Source organism: Microplitis mediator, chromosome 8 (assembly GCF_029852145.1).
Source record: "Microplitis mediator isolate UGA2020A chromosome 8, iyMicMedi2.1, whole genome shotgun sequence".
Taxonomy (NCBI): Eukaryota; Metazoa; Arthropoda; class Insecta; order Hymenoptera; family Braconidae; genus Microplitis; species Microplitis mediator.
The window spans coordinates 18591861-18605081 of record NC_079976.1 but is presented as its reverse complement, the minus strand read 5'-3'; positions in this window follow the sequence as shown (position 1 = coordinate 18605081).

Below are 13221 nucleotides of genomic sequence, written 5' to 3'. Positions count from 1 at the left end.
TTTGTCAGACAAACCGTTTCCAATTAATTAAGCTTAATAAATTCATATATTTTTTCGATTTAACATTTTTACTTTTGAATTTTGTAATTGACGAATCAAGAAATATCTAAAAAAGATCATGACAGATTTTTTAAGAAAATTTAATGCTCTACAAAAAAGGCCTCTTAACATTTGTTCCTAAATTCACTACTGTTATGTCCGCCGCTTAATTTTTAATTATTTATCCGGGATTTCTCCCTTTGGTAGCGATAGTAATTTTGGACAAGCGGGTTGAAGGGTGCGGACAACAATAAAGAATACAAGGAAGAAATTATCTTCCTATAATTTATTATTTATAGTGGATCTTTTCGAAAATTAAGAACCCAAACGCCTTCGAAGAGACTGGTGCTCTTGTTGAAGCCAAAGTATTTTATGATGATAGAAAAATAGTTCTTTCACCAACCTTTCGATGTCTATTCTTCTAGTGCGGCAGCTATTATCCCTCCAGGACTAAACAGCTCACTCGACCTTCCTGAGGGTTGGTAGAATGGGTGTGGCTGGGTTGGTAGGATGATATCTTATGTACTACTTTCGAATGAAACCGCAAGGTTGGAGTGATGAACTTGATCTTTTATTAATTATTTCAAATTACAACGTCTTAACTGAACGTCACTTGTTCACTCTCGTTTTTCACAACTTTTATATAATTTGTATTATAAGACTATTTATCTTATCGGATATTTTAAACAGATTTTTATTTATAAATATGCGTCCTTTTTCACACCCAAAAGGGGTTTTTATGTGCAGAAATTCGGCACAAAGTGAGATCACAAATTCACGTGATTTGTGTCACAATTCACTCGAACCGGATAGATCTTTGAGATCTTTCAATTGCAATTAAGAACTATACTCTACACGATAGTTGACTATCAGCCGAGTATCTAACTCAATTGGCAATTTAATTTATTAATAATGACCGTAAATGAATAAATTAATATCCTACACGAACTTAATCAGCCGGATACCTAGATCGATTTACGGTATAATTGATTTGAATTTTTGTAAATGAATAAATTAATATCCTACACGAAATTAATCAGCCGGATACCTAGATCGATTTACAATTTATTTAAAGTGAATTTTGGAAAACCGTAACTGATAAAATAATATCCTACACGAAATTAATCAGCCGGATACCTAAATCAGCGACGATTACTTATTGCCACGCCGGAAGATTTCTGCAATAAGATTACGGGCTATCGACGCCGTTTACGCGGACCAAGAAGTTAAAAATGAACTGAAGGCCCTGAGCCATGTCCGCCGCTTAATTTTTAATTATTTATCCGGGATTTCTCCCTTTGGTAGCGATAGTAATTTTTGGACAAGCGGGTTGGAGGGTGCGGACAACAATAAAGAATACGAGGAAGAAATTATCTTCCTATAATTTATTATTTATAGTGGATCTTTTCGAAAATTAAGAACCCAAACGTCTTCGAAGAGACTGGTGCTCTTGTTTAAGCCAAAGTATTTTATGATGATAGAAAAAAAGTTCTTTCACCTACCTTTCGATGTCAATTCTTCTAGTGCGGCAGCTATTATCCCTCCAGAACTAAACAGCTCACTCGACCTTCCTGCAAGGTTGGTAGAATGGGTGCGGCTGGGTTGATAGGATGATATCTTATGTACTACTTTCGAATGAAACCGCAAGGTTGAAGTGATGAACTTGATCTTTTATTAATTATTTCAAATTACAACGTTTTTACTGAACGTCACTTGTTCACTCTAAGTTTTCACAACTTTATATTTAATTTATATTATAGGATTATTTATCCTTAACAGATATTTTTATAAGATTTCAATTTATTTTTAATGCGTCCTTTTTCACACCCGAAAAGTGGTTTTATGCGCAAATCAACTCGGCACGAGATGGAATCGCAAATTCACGTGATTTGCGTCACTGGTTCGATCGTACCGGATGGTTTTTATAAATCCGACAAATATTGTACTAGACGAACGATTACTACAGTTGCGTCAGATCGAATTTTAGATCAATATTTGAGGCTTTTTAATACAAAATTTAAATCCCTTACTGACTTTTCGACGCCTAGGGCGGATTCCTGCAGTAAGGTTAATAGAATTTAGCAATCTTTGACTATTTCTTATTGACTTTTCGACGCAGATGCGGATTCCTGCAATAAGAATTAGCCTAGATTATTTAAGAAGTGCCCTATTGACTTTTCAACGCAGATGCGGATTCCTGCAATAGGGTTTAAGTTAAAAATTATTAAAAACCCTCTTATTGACTTTTCAACGCCTAGGGCGGATTCCTGCAATAAGAGTACACGAAATTTCGACGTTCGAATATTCGCGGACCGTAAGTTTTATGAACCGACTAGCCCTGAGCTATGGGTGCTCAGGCTTTTTATAAACTTTGGTTGGTGATTTGATGGGGAATTTATAATCATTGTCATTGGTGGAAAGTGACGACAGTTTATTATTTATTCGTTAAACTTATTGCAGGTGTCTTTCCACTATTCTTTGCCGCATAAAAAGGTGAAAAAGCTGACGCTGCGTTTTCGCGCGCTTTTCAAAGAGGAGCTCAGAAATAATTATTTAAAATAATTATAAAAATGAAAAAAAATTATTTGGACATAACACTACTTTGAAAGTTATTCACGTTATTGAAATCGTTTTGACTCAAATTCAACCTTGAATAACTTTCAAAGGAGTGAATTGAGCAAAAAATGTTAAGATAGCTTTTTTTGTAGAGCATTAAATTTCCTTCGAAAATCTGTCATGATCTTTTTTAGGTATTTCTTGATTCGTCAATTACAAAATTCAAAAGTAAAAATGTTAAATCGAAAAAATATATCAATTTATTAAGCTTAATTATTTGGAAGCGGCTTGTCTGACGAAAATTTTCAATCAGACCTTGTTTGTAGGGAATTTAATTTTACATAAGAATAAGTAAAAATGATTTTTTTTTACTCCAATGTTTTAGCAGTTCCGACGTAAAACATCAAATTATGAATTAAAATCAAAAATAGCGATGATAGACCTCTTAAAATTAATATTAAGGGCTCAAACTTTCCTGAAATTTTTTTTTAGTTATTCTGAATAATATTTTCGATATAGCTATGAAAAAAACAATAGTCAATTTTTTTGGCCCAGTCTATAGTATATTATTTAAAACTATGAAAATTTTTTGCACTTCAACCTATTATCATTTATATTGGTAATTAATTAATGAAATATTTTCAGATTATGCCAATTATATTCAATTATGTTACGAAAAAATGAATGAGACGTAGAAAGAGCACTAGAAGATGAATTGCGCACTTTACAAGCTGGAGAAATTTACACAGTTTTAGATAATGACATACACTCGGCAGTAAGCGCTATATGCCCAAATGCCACCAAATAAGGATTATTTACATCACAATGCAAGGTGAGTTGATGACATTAGAAAATATTGATATAAGATATATTATATTAATTATAATTTTTATTACAGATTTTTATTAAAGAAGCTACTAATAATAACATTGACTTAAACAACGAAACAACGTTACTAATATTCAGCAAAATTATTGCTTTAAGTTTATTACCATCTAATTTAATTTCGGAATCATTCGAATGGATAGTATTATCAATGGATGATATTCGTTATAATCAATTTTCAAGATTCTTGAAGTACTACCGCACAAATTGGCTATAAAGAATAACAGTCACATTTATAGCTGTTTCAAAAACATATCTTGTTTATTAAAAATTTCTGAATTAATAGCTAGCGACATTTCAAATCATCTACATAAGGATGAAAAAATATGGAGATTTGTTGATAAGTATTTAGGATGCTACTCTTTAGCTCTCTCTGTCCCTCTCTCTCTCTATCTCTCAAATTTAATAATTAAATCATCCAGTCATTATCGTTGAAAAATTTATTTTCAAATTTGGTATAATTTAAAAAAACCATATTATCACGGGTTTGCATTTTTCGAACAGTTACTTGTCTATATTTACGAGAAAATACATATAGTTTTTTAAAAATTACACTTTGAATATTAATATATCTGGTAACTTGTATGATGTTTAGGAGGGTGCAATCAGGATAATTTTAGCCAGCAATTTTCGTACTTCAAAATTCAAACACATTTTGTTTTTTTTTTTTTTTGGATTCTAATTTTTTTATTTTCGTAGACAACGAAAGAAATATTTGATAATTTTTGTTTTTAGTGTGGATAAAGTTCATCAATTTTTAAACCTGTAATGGAATGTTTTTTTTTTTTTTTTTAATTGCGAATTGAAGACTTTTTATACTGGATTAATTTATTTTGGAATGCTATATAATAAATATAAAAGTACTCGTTAATTATGTGTGTTATAATAGTATATGTCCAAAAATACATGACAACATATAACTTTTAATCGAAAATTTTATATATTTATAACAAAATGTTTAGCTGGTTTGAATTGTTAAGGAATTGTTTTCTATGATCAATAATTATTATAATAATTTCCCAACGATTCAAACCAGGTTAACATTTTGTAATAAATATATAAAATTATTCATTAGAAATTTTATGTTCTAATGTATTTTAGTAAATATACTATAGTAGCACACATAATTAGCAAGAACTTCAACATTTATTATATAACATTCAAAAAGAATAGAATCAACTATATAAAATCTTCAATTCGCTATTTAAAAAAACGGTCATATTCAATTACTAGTATCAAAAATTATAAATAGAACCCATTTAAAAAATCAAATATTCCTTTAATTGTCGACGTACAGGTAAAAATTGGGAAAAAAAGGAAAAAATAAATTTGTTTGAGTTTTGAAGTAAGAGAATAGCTGGCTAAGAATTTTTCCATTAGATCCTTTCAAACTTTATGCAAGTAACCGGGCTGTCTGAACCTGGAACCCGATTTAAACGTAATTGATCAGATTTTAGCAAATATGACCTACAAACGGTAAAAATAATTGTAGTAGACTGTTTTTGTTTGTAGTAACAATTTTAACCCTAGAAAATGAAAGCACTACAAACAAAATGATTAAATATTCATTTTTTAACCATGACAAGAAATGTAATCTTTCTAGAATCGTTGGTAGACTTTTGTAGTAGTATGCGATATTCACAAAATCGGTATTAAACTTTGCATTTTACGGAAAAATCAGTCTTACATATTTTCTAAAAAAAAAATTCTGGTTCCAAAACTACTAACGATGATAAGGATTGTAGCGGAATCAATGTGTTTATAACTTTGAAACTTAGGATATCGAATTCAATAGTAGAAAGTACAACAAGAAATAACCTGACAATCAACATAAGATGTAGTGGAAATAACCAACATTTGTTTGTAGACTGTAGCTGTAACAAAATTTGGCGATAATAAAAAACAAAAAAAAAATTAGTAATACTTGCTGTCTCGCAATGAAAGCTACATAATAAAAAAAACCCGACAATCAGCATAGAAACAACTGCAAATTGATAACTCTAATTATTAACCCGTAACGGCCACACCTCCCTCAGGCCTCATAACGGCCACATGGGGTAACTCATTACCCCACGCTGAAAAACCCGGCAAGACAAGATGTGTAAATGTTTTTGAGCTCACTTACTCTAGTTCGAATCAGTGGCCAATCACATAGCGCCGCAGCAACTAATTGGTAAAGGCTATCAAACGGCCATGTCAGGATCGCGTGAACACTCTTACCGTCTATTTTTATAGGTCGCAAATCTCCACTGCTGCCATTTTTTAATATTAATATTTTTTTGTTCTCCTTGCATTTGGATCTGTTCTTGAATTAAATGCGATTTTTTCCCATAGTATTTTGCAACTTTCCTGGGCTTTTGGTTTTCTTTTGATTTTTCCTCTTCAGTCGAAGGTAAATTTTTTGTTCCATCTGATTCCCCCAGCGTTAGATTTCTCCAATTTTCTTTCTGGCAAGATGCGATAATTACATCTATATTTCCTGCATTGAGACACTTAATGCACACTCTTCTCTGACTACAGCCTTTTCTTAACTCTAATGAACTAGAGCATGCATCTAAATTATGCACCGGCGTGTAGCATATAAAGCACTTGTGTATATCAGTTGGTGTATCATTATTCAGGCAAGCAGGACACCAAAAAGGATTTTCGACATCTATATGAGTGTTTACATTTGACTCATCGTCGGGATTCAAGTAATCATTAGTTTTATCATTTTTTAGGTCATCATCAATAGTTTGATTAATTTTGGCCTCTATAATTTTCAGCCTGCCATTTATATAGTTGATATATTTTCGAATGTATTCATCCACTCTCATAGGCAATACTTCATTTTTTAAAAATGAATTTTTAGTCAAATTGAGATCGCTTTTAACACAAGCGCTGGAAGCAGGTATACGTCCGAAATTGAATTTATCCCTTACAACGCATGACCATAATGGCAAGTCTGTCAAATCTTTTAACAACTTTTCTTGGAATGCAGGCATGAAATGTGCATTTGTCCTATCACCTCTCTGGTTTTTTGCTATTATTTTAATTTCGTTCATAATTTCCACACCTATTTCTTACCAGTGGTTTGTGTTTTTTAATTTCTTTATCTTCGGTTTATTATCACTTTTACTGGAATCGGCACTACTCTCGTCTGTATCATCTCCATCGTTTCTTTGTAGAGATTGTAAATCATCAGCCATTGAACTTGTCACACTGCTTTCAGTTGGTTTTTTAAACTAAGAAATATGTTATAGACATAAATTATAAGTATTGATTACAATAGTTTTATAACAATAAAAATCAGGGTTGTCACACTCAAAGTCTTTCTTAATTTTCATTTTTGAGATTTGATAAAAGGTTATTAAAAGAAACAAAAAGGATTTTATTCAAAACTGTCAAACTAAATACATTTTATATAACCCAAAGGCTTTTATTGAAATAAACAAAAATACCGATTGGTGAAATATTATTAATATTACTCATAAAATTTAGCTGAATAATTCTTTTCAATTTAAAATTAATTAGAACAACATTAGCTGTATAGATGTATAATCTATTCAGCGCATTCAATTTTTTCATTAAATATAAAGTTATAAGTAAAAAAAAAAAATATTTTAATAAAAAGAAACAAATTTTGTAGATGTGCTCTAGGTAAAATAAAGATATGAAGCTCCAGTGGAGTTTTCATTCATTTATATAATATAGACACATAAATTAAAAAAACTACTTACTTTATCATTAGTAATTAAGGTCTTTATGTATTTTTTCGCTTTATCGACCTCTGTTTTGGTTCCATCGGATAATTCCCCTTCAGTCTGACAATGACATACAAGAAGCAGAGATCTTATAATTTTATTAGCTTTCTCCAGATTCCTGAAAATGATCAGCTGCCCAATCGCAGCTTTATAAAAAACACCAACTTGTAGAGGAGTTCCTTTCAACAATTTAACGTACGTGTTCATAAAATGCGCATTGTCCATTCGGATGTAACATGACGGTAAATTTGGACCATAACAAGTGTCCGCATGTTCGTTAATTGTGAAATGAGCTGTGAATGCGCAAATGGCACCTGTTAAAATAGCTCGTCTACCATCAATCACGACTTCTCTCGGGAAAGGAGCACCCGATCTTACCCACTCTGACAACCAAAAGTGGATGGTGTTGGCATTTTGACTTTCACTAATCATTTGTATCACCGGAAACTGACCTTCCTTTAACCCAATTACTCCGTAATACAAATAAATTGTTTGTGATTCTATGCCTTCGTGTTTTTTAATTTTCCTATAATAACCGAGCCAGTAGCATCAATACATAGACAACGCGACTCTTTTGCTGTGTAATCCCTGTAAATATTTAGCTGGTGCCGCGTCCAATAGTGGATGTAAAATGGATTGAGTCCTATATTTCTTATTATATATGCAGCATCCGTATGTTTCAGTATTTGAAGAGCTTTAACAGGATCAGAATGAATGAATTTTTTTTTTCTTGTCTGATATCTGGCAGTCCTTAGGACTGGAGAAGACGGTAAATTAGGTAGCTCTTGATCTCCTGGCTTCATTTTTTCATTTGCTTTTTCTGCTCGGTACAAATGTACTGTTTTAGTTCCTATATTTTCAACAGTCTCTTTCCTTTTTTCATTTCTCAGCCATCTTTTGCCGCATTTTCCATTTCCTTTGTAAAAAGTACAGACTACTTCCATTAAATTTTTATCAGTTTCACATTCTTTGATTATACCTTTAATTGAACTGCCACAATTGCAAAATGCTGTTGAAAATATGAAACACATTATATTCATATAGTTAATATTTATTAGGGTGTCAATTTTTTTCGACTTTTTTTTTATTTTGAAGGTCTCATGAATAAATGTTGGTTTGAAATATTTGAAGGCTCCTCTTCAAGCTTTAACTCGATCAAAAAATTTTTTAAAGGTCGATCATGAGTTTTTTAACCCTTAACGGCCACACCTCCCTCAGGCCTCATAACGGCCACATGGGGTAACTCATTACCCCACGCTGAAAAACCCGGCAAGACAAGATGTGTAAATGTTTTTGAGACTTTTAACTAATTGGGTCATGTTCGTTGACGAGTTCTTCAATATTTCTAATGGTTTAACTTGGTTGATTTATAGATGGCGTTCTAAAAACTGGTCATATAGGTCAAAATTCTGAAAAAATGGCTTTTTTTGCAAAAAAATTCACTACTCCGCCATTTTGCAATATTAACGACTAAAACTTTAGGGTTGTCCGCACAATATATACCACTACCACAAAAAAATAACAGTATCCACCAATTCTTCAAAAAGTATAGTTATTTTGCGAAATTACTGGAAGAAAAAATGAAAAAAATTACAAATCATGAAATTGACTTCTTTTGCGTTTTACTGTCTTAAAAATACATATTTATGAATAATAACGTAGAAAAATATTGTTTTTGTGTTAAATGACAAAAAAATACAACATATGGGTCATATTTACTGACCAGCACACTCCATACATAAAGAGAACCGATGTTCCTCGCAAACCGGTCTATTACAAGCCGAACATCCGATACGCGATTTTTTATCTTTTTTCCGGCTACAGACTACACACCTTCGTGACAAGTCAAATGTAACTATTTCCAGGTGGTTTGTCTTTGGATCGTTATCAATTCCAAGGATGCCTTTGATAACTATTTTCAGTTCTTTCCGCAGACATGGTTCCTCCAATCTCCGTCGTAGCATAGGGACGGTAAGATGAGCAATTAGTTTTTTCAACACTATGATGGCATAAGTAGATTCCCGAGCATCACCGACTTTGAGTTTCCACAGAATACGTGCATTCACTGCTGCTTGATCAAGCATCCCGAAAAAAATCCGCATCGGCCACCTGTTCGTTTTCCGAGCAACTGTGTAGGCGTGGCGTAGCTAATCAAAAGTATTAGTCCCTCTTTTTGTATCATTATAATGAAGAATGATATTTGGCTTGCCGTCCGTTATCTCTCGGGTATGGAGATAAGTCGAAGCCACCAAGACGATTTTGTTCTTCTTCGGTGTATAGGAAAACAAAGTTATGTTTTTGGTATAACAAAACTTTGTTTCGGGAGGATTCTTCGCCGCTACCTTCATCTCCAGAGGAATCTCTCGTTTATTCTTCCTGATAGTTCCAGTCAGAAACATTTTAAAAGATTCATTTAACATTCTGGTCAACAGAGGCACGGTGGTGAACCAATTATCGCACGTCACCGAGCGATTGGTGCCGTGAATTGGAGCCGTTACGGCTTCAAAAAAGTACTCTCCGCTAGGTAATTTCTGGAGATTAGAAATGGTTGCGTTTTTACCTAGATACGGTATAGCGTGAATCAGATAGGCAGTCGAAGCGTCGTTGAGAGTTATCAATTTTAGTCCGTACTTGTCCGGTTTAGATTTAATGTACATCCGAAATACACACCGGCCCCTGAATCCGAGTAATTGTTCGTCGACAGTACATTGACTACTGGGATGATAATACTTGGTGCAATTGCTGATGAAAATGGACTAAATATTTCTGATGGGTGAAAATCGGTCATCAGGATCTCTATTTTCTTTGGTATTGAAACGCAGACAAGACTGAAGAAACTCAAACCTCATTCGAAGAAAGACACTTCTGTAGAAGTATATTCCGTTTTTTTTATCCCAGAGCATATTGTTATCTACATGGGAAGCTTTCCATAAGCCAGCATAGTATAAGACACCGATGTAAGCTCTAATTTCAAGAGCGTCAGTGTGATGGTGGTAGGTCTGGACTCGATCTTCAACAACCAGGGAAGCACACACCTCCTCGATTTTCTTATTCGTGTTATTGACGATTATTTCAATAATTTCTTGATTGAACAAGAGATCCCGAAAATCCTCTAGAGAATCCAGATTTACCGCATCATCTGCTAAGCTTGCTTCATATGGATCTTCATTGACAGTTAAACGATCTGACCATCGTTCAGCCGACTTCGTTTCCCAGGCAAATCTATTTTTACCGTATAATTTAGTCGATGGGCGACCACCTCGACGAGATTTGGAAGAAGATTCATTTAGATCTGTACTTGTTTTGCGTTTGCGAGATTCTGAAGCCCGTGCATTTACAACTGCATTTTGCTCGTCTTTTTCGTCTGAATAATCGATTTGAGAATCACTCGCGTCCGATACATCCTGTTCTGAGTCCATGTTAGATTGTTGTTCACAATCAGAATTAATGTCAACACTTTCATCCAGTAATACTTTCCGCTGAATTCTCGTCCGAAAATTGTACATCTGAAGGAAATGAAAAATTCATTAAAATTTTTCATGTTTATGGAACAAAGTATATATATATATATATATATATATATATATATATATATATATATATATATATATATTTATACGTATATATATCTAACAAATCATATTTTCATAGCCTAGACTCCACGTGTTTTCATACAATAAACGTACTCAAGATTTATCGGTAAACAATTCATATTTTATATAAATAGACTAGATTTAATAACAACTAAGATGAAAAAAAATTTTTTATTAGTAAAAAATGAACAACTTACCTTTATTTTGTTGATTGACACTGAAATAAGTTGATAAAAATAAAATAAATACTGTGACTGAACTGCGGTTACGGCCACACTGGGGTAACTAGTTACCCCAGGCCGATAAAACGAACGCTCACAACGCCACTGTGCATTTCTTTGGCTTTCTATGTAGTGAAGTCACATCTCACACATGTCTGTCACCGGCAGATGGCGTTTATTGTATTTATTTGAAAGGTTTAAGACCTCTAATCCCACTTTTTTTAAGCCTGGGGTTACTAATTACCCCGTGTGGCCGTTAAGGGTTAAATTCCAAAAATCATCGAAAATCAATTTTTTTTTTCTAAATTTTTGCTTTCTCACTAGTTCAATCATTTCTTAGCAGGTCATAGAAAAACATATTGAACTTTAATGTAATAATATTAATATTTAAAAATAAGATTCAGCATAGTAAAAATGCTTTGACTATACTAAGTCTGTTGCGTAATCACAACTACATTCAAATTTGAATGTAGTTGAACTTCCGGCAAATAGAGGCAGCACCTACTGGGGCCTAGTGTCTATCAATTCAAACTTGACTAGCGCAGTGCGACGCATGCGCATCGATTTTTACTGCCTCGTGGCAAGAAGACCGACGCCATTATCTATCTTTCGTTTTATACAATTTCAAGTGTCACCACGTGTTTTGTATAATCTAATAAAATTGCGCCCATCTCGAGTAAATCATTAAAAGTAATCAATAAACTACGTTAAGGGTTCATAACTCTATATGAAAATATAATTATTTTTATAACTGCGAGCACAGAGCTCATAAATTAAATAAAAAACAACATCAAGAAATCCAGTGTTCTACAACCTATTCCTGAGGAGGTTATTTTCGACGGAGAATCGTACAGGTGCTTAATTTCTACTTTATAAATTAATTCAAGTGTTCATCAAACCAAAAGACTCAGTTTTGTTATTTATTTGATTAATATTATGCTCAATTTCTTAATTAAACTAAAAGTTATTTTTCGCTCAGTAGCCTCTGCTATCATGCTACCACGTGTTCAACAAATAAATTAAAATCAGTGTAATTTATCATGAGCTCATTAAATTCAATTCAATTAAGTGATCATTACTATTAAAACTCAATGACAAAATTATTTATGTATTCAGTGCTATTAAAAATAGTAATTACGTGTTCAATAATTCACTTCGCTCAGTAACCTCTGACATCATGTTACTTATTATCATGACATTTTTGCAATCAACTCAGTGTTCAATTAAACTCAACTTGTTTATTTTTAATTCATTTATTTACTCGAGCTCAACTCAATAATTTGTATTCAATCATTCACGTATTCACGAGCTCAGACATTTAACAGTATTTATAAATTAAATAAACCATTTAATTTGCAACCCAGTGATATTTTGTGCTGTGACAAATAAAAATATTGTTATATTTTTAAATATGCGTATTTTTCAAACATCCCAACCACCAACCAGTCCTGGCATGTCTTTATTTAATTATTATTACAACAAAGTCTTACTAAGTTTACTCAGGACTAAGTTTGGCTGAACATGTCCAAAAAGTCTCTATGTCACAGCAAACTACTAATTTGAGATTTCGAAAAAATTACTAGTACCCCAATAGTAAATATAGAAACTTAGAAAATTTTTGGCGTCATAAAACTGGTTATGAATATTATAAACATATTACATATATTGACTATGAGATTAATTGGAAACATTAACAAAAGATTGTTTCGAAAAAAAACGAAATTCTAATCGGAAAAAAGTAATTGCGAGTATGAAGTTTTTTGGATCATATTTTTTAATTTTAATTATGCTTAATTTTAAAACTTCTTCATTATACTATGAAAAAAAAAGATAATAATGCGATCAAGTCTTAATATTAACATTTAAAGGTCGCTCAAAATGATACGAAAATTCGAAAAAATTATTTTCAAAAATATGGAGCGACTTGTAAATATTAATATTTTGACGTCAAATTTTAGTATGTTTCTCTAACCAACTTATAAATGTTTGAGCTAGTAAGAAAGCAAAGATTTAAAAAAAATGATTTTGGATGATTTTTAGATCTACAAAGATTCTTAAGCGACCTCTAAAAAATTTTTATCGAGTTGAAACTTGAAGAGGAGCCTTCAAATACTTCAAACCAACATTTTTTCATGTGTGCTTCAACATTAAAAGAAAGTCGAAAAAATTGCCAACATAACATAT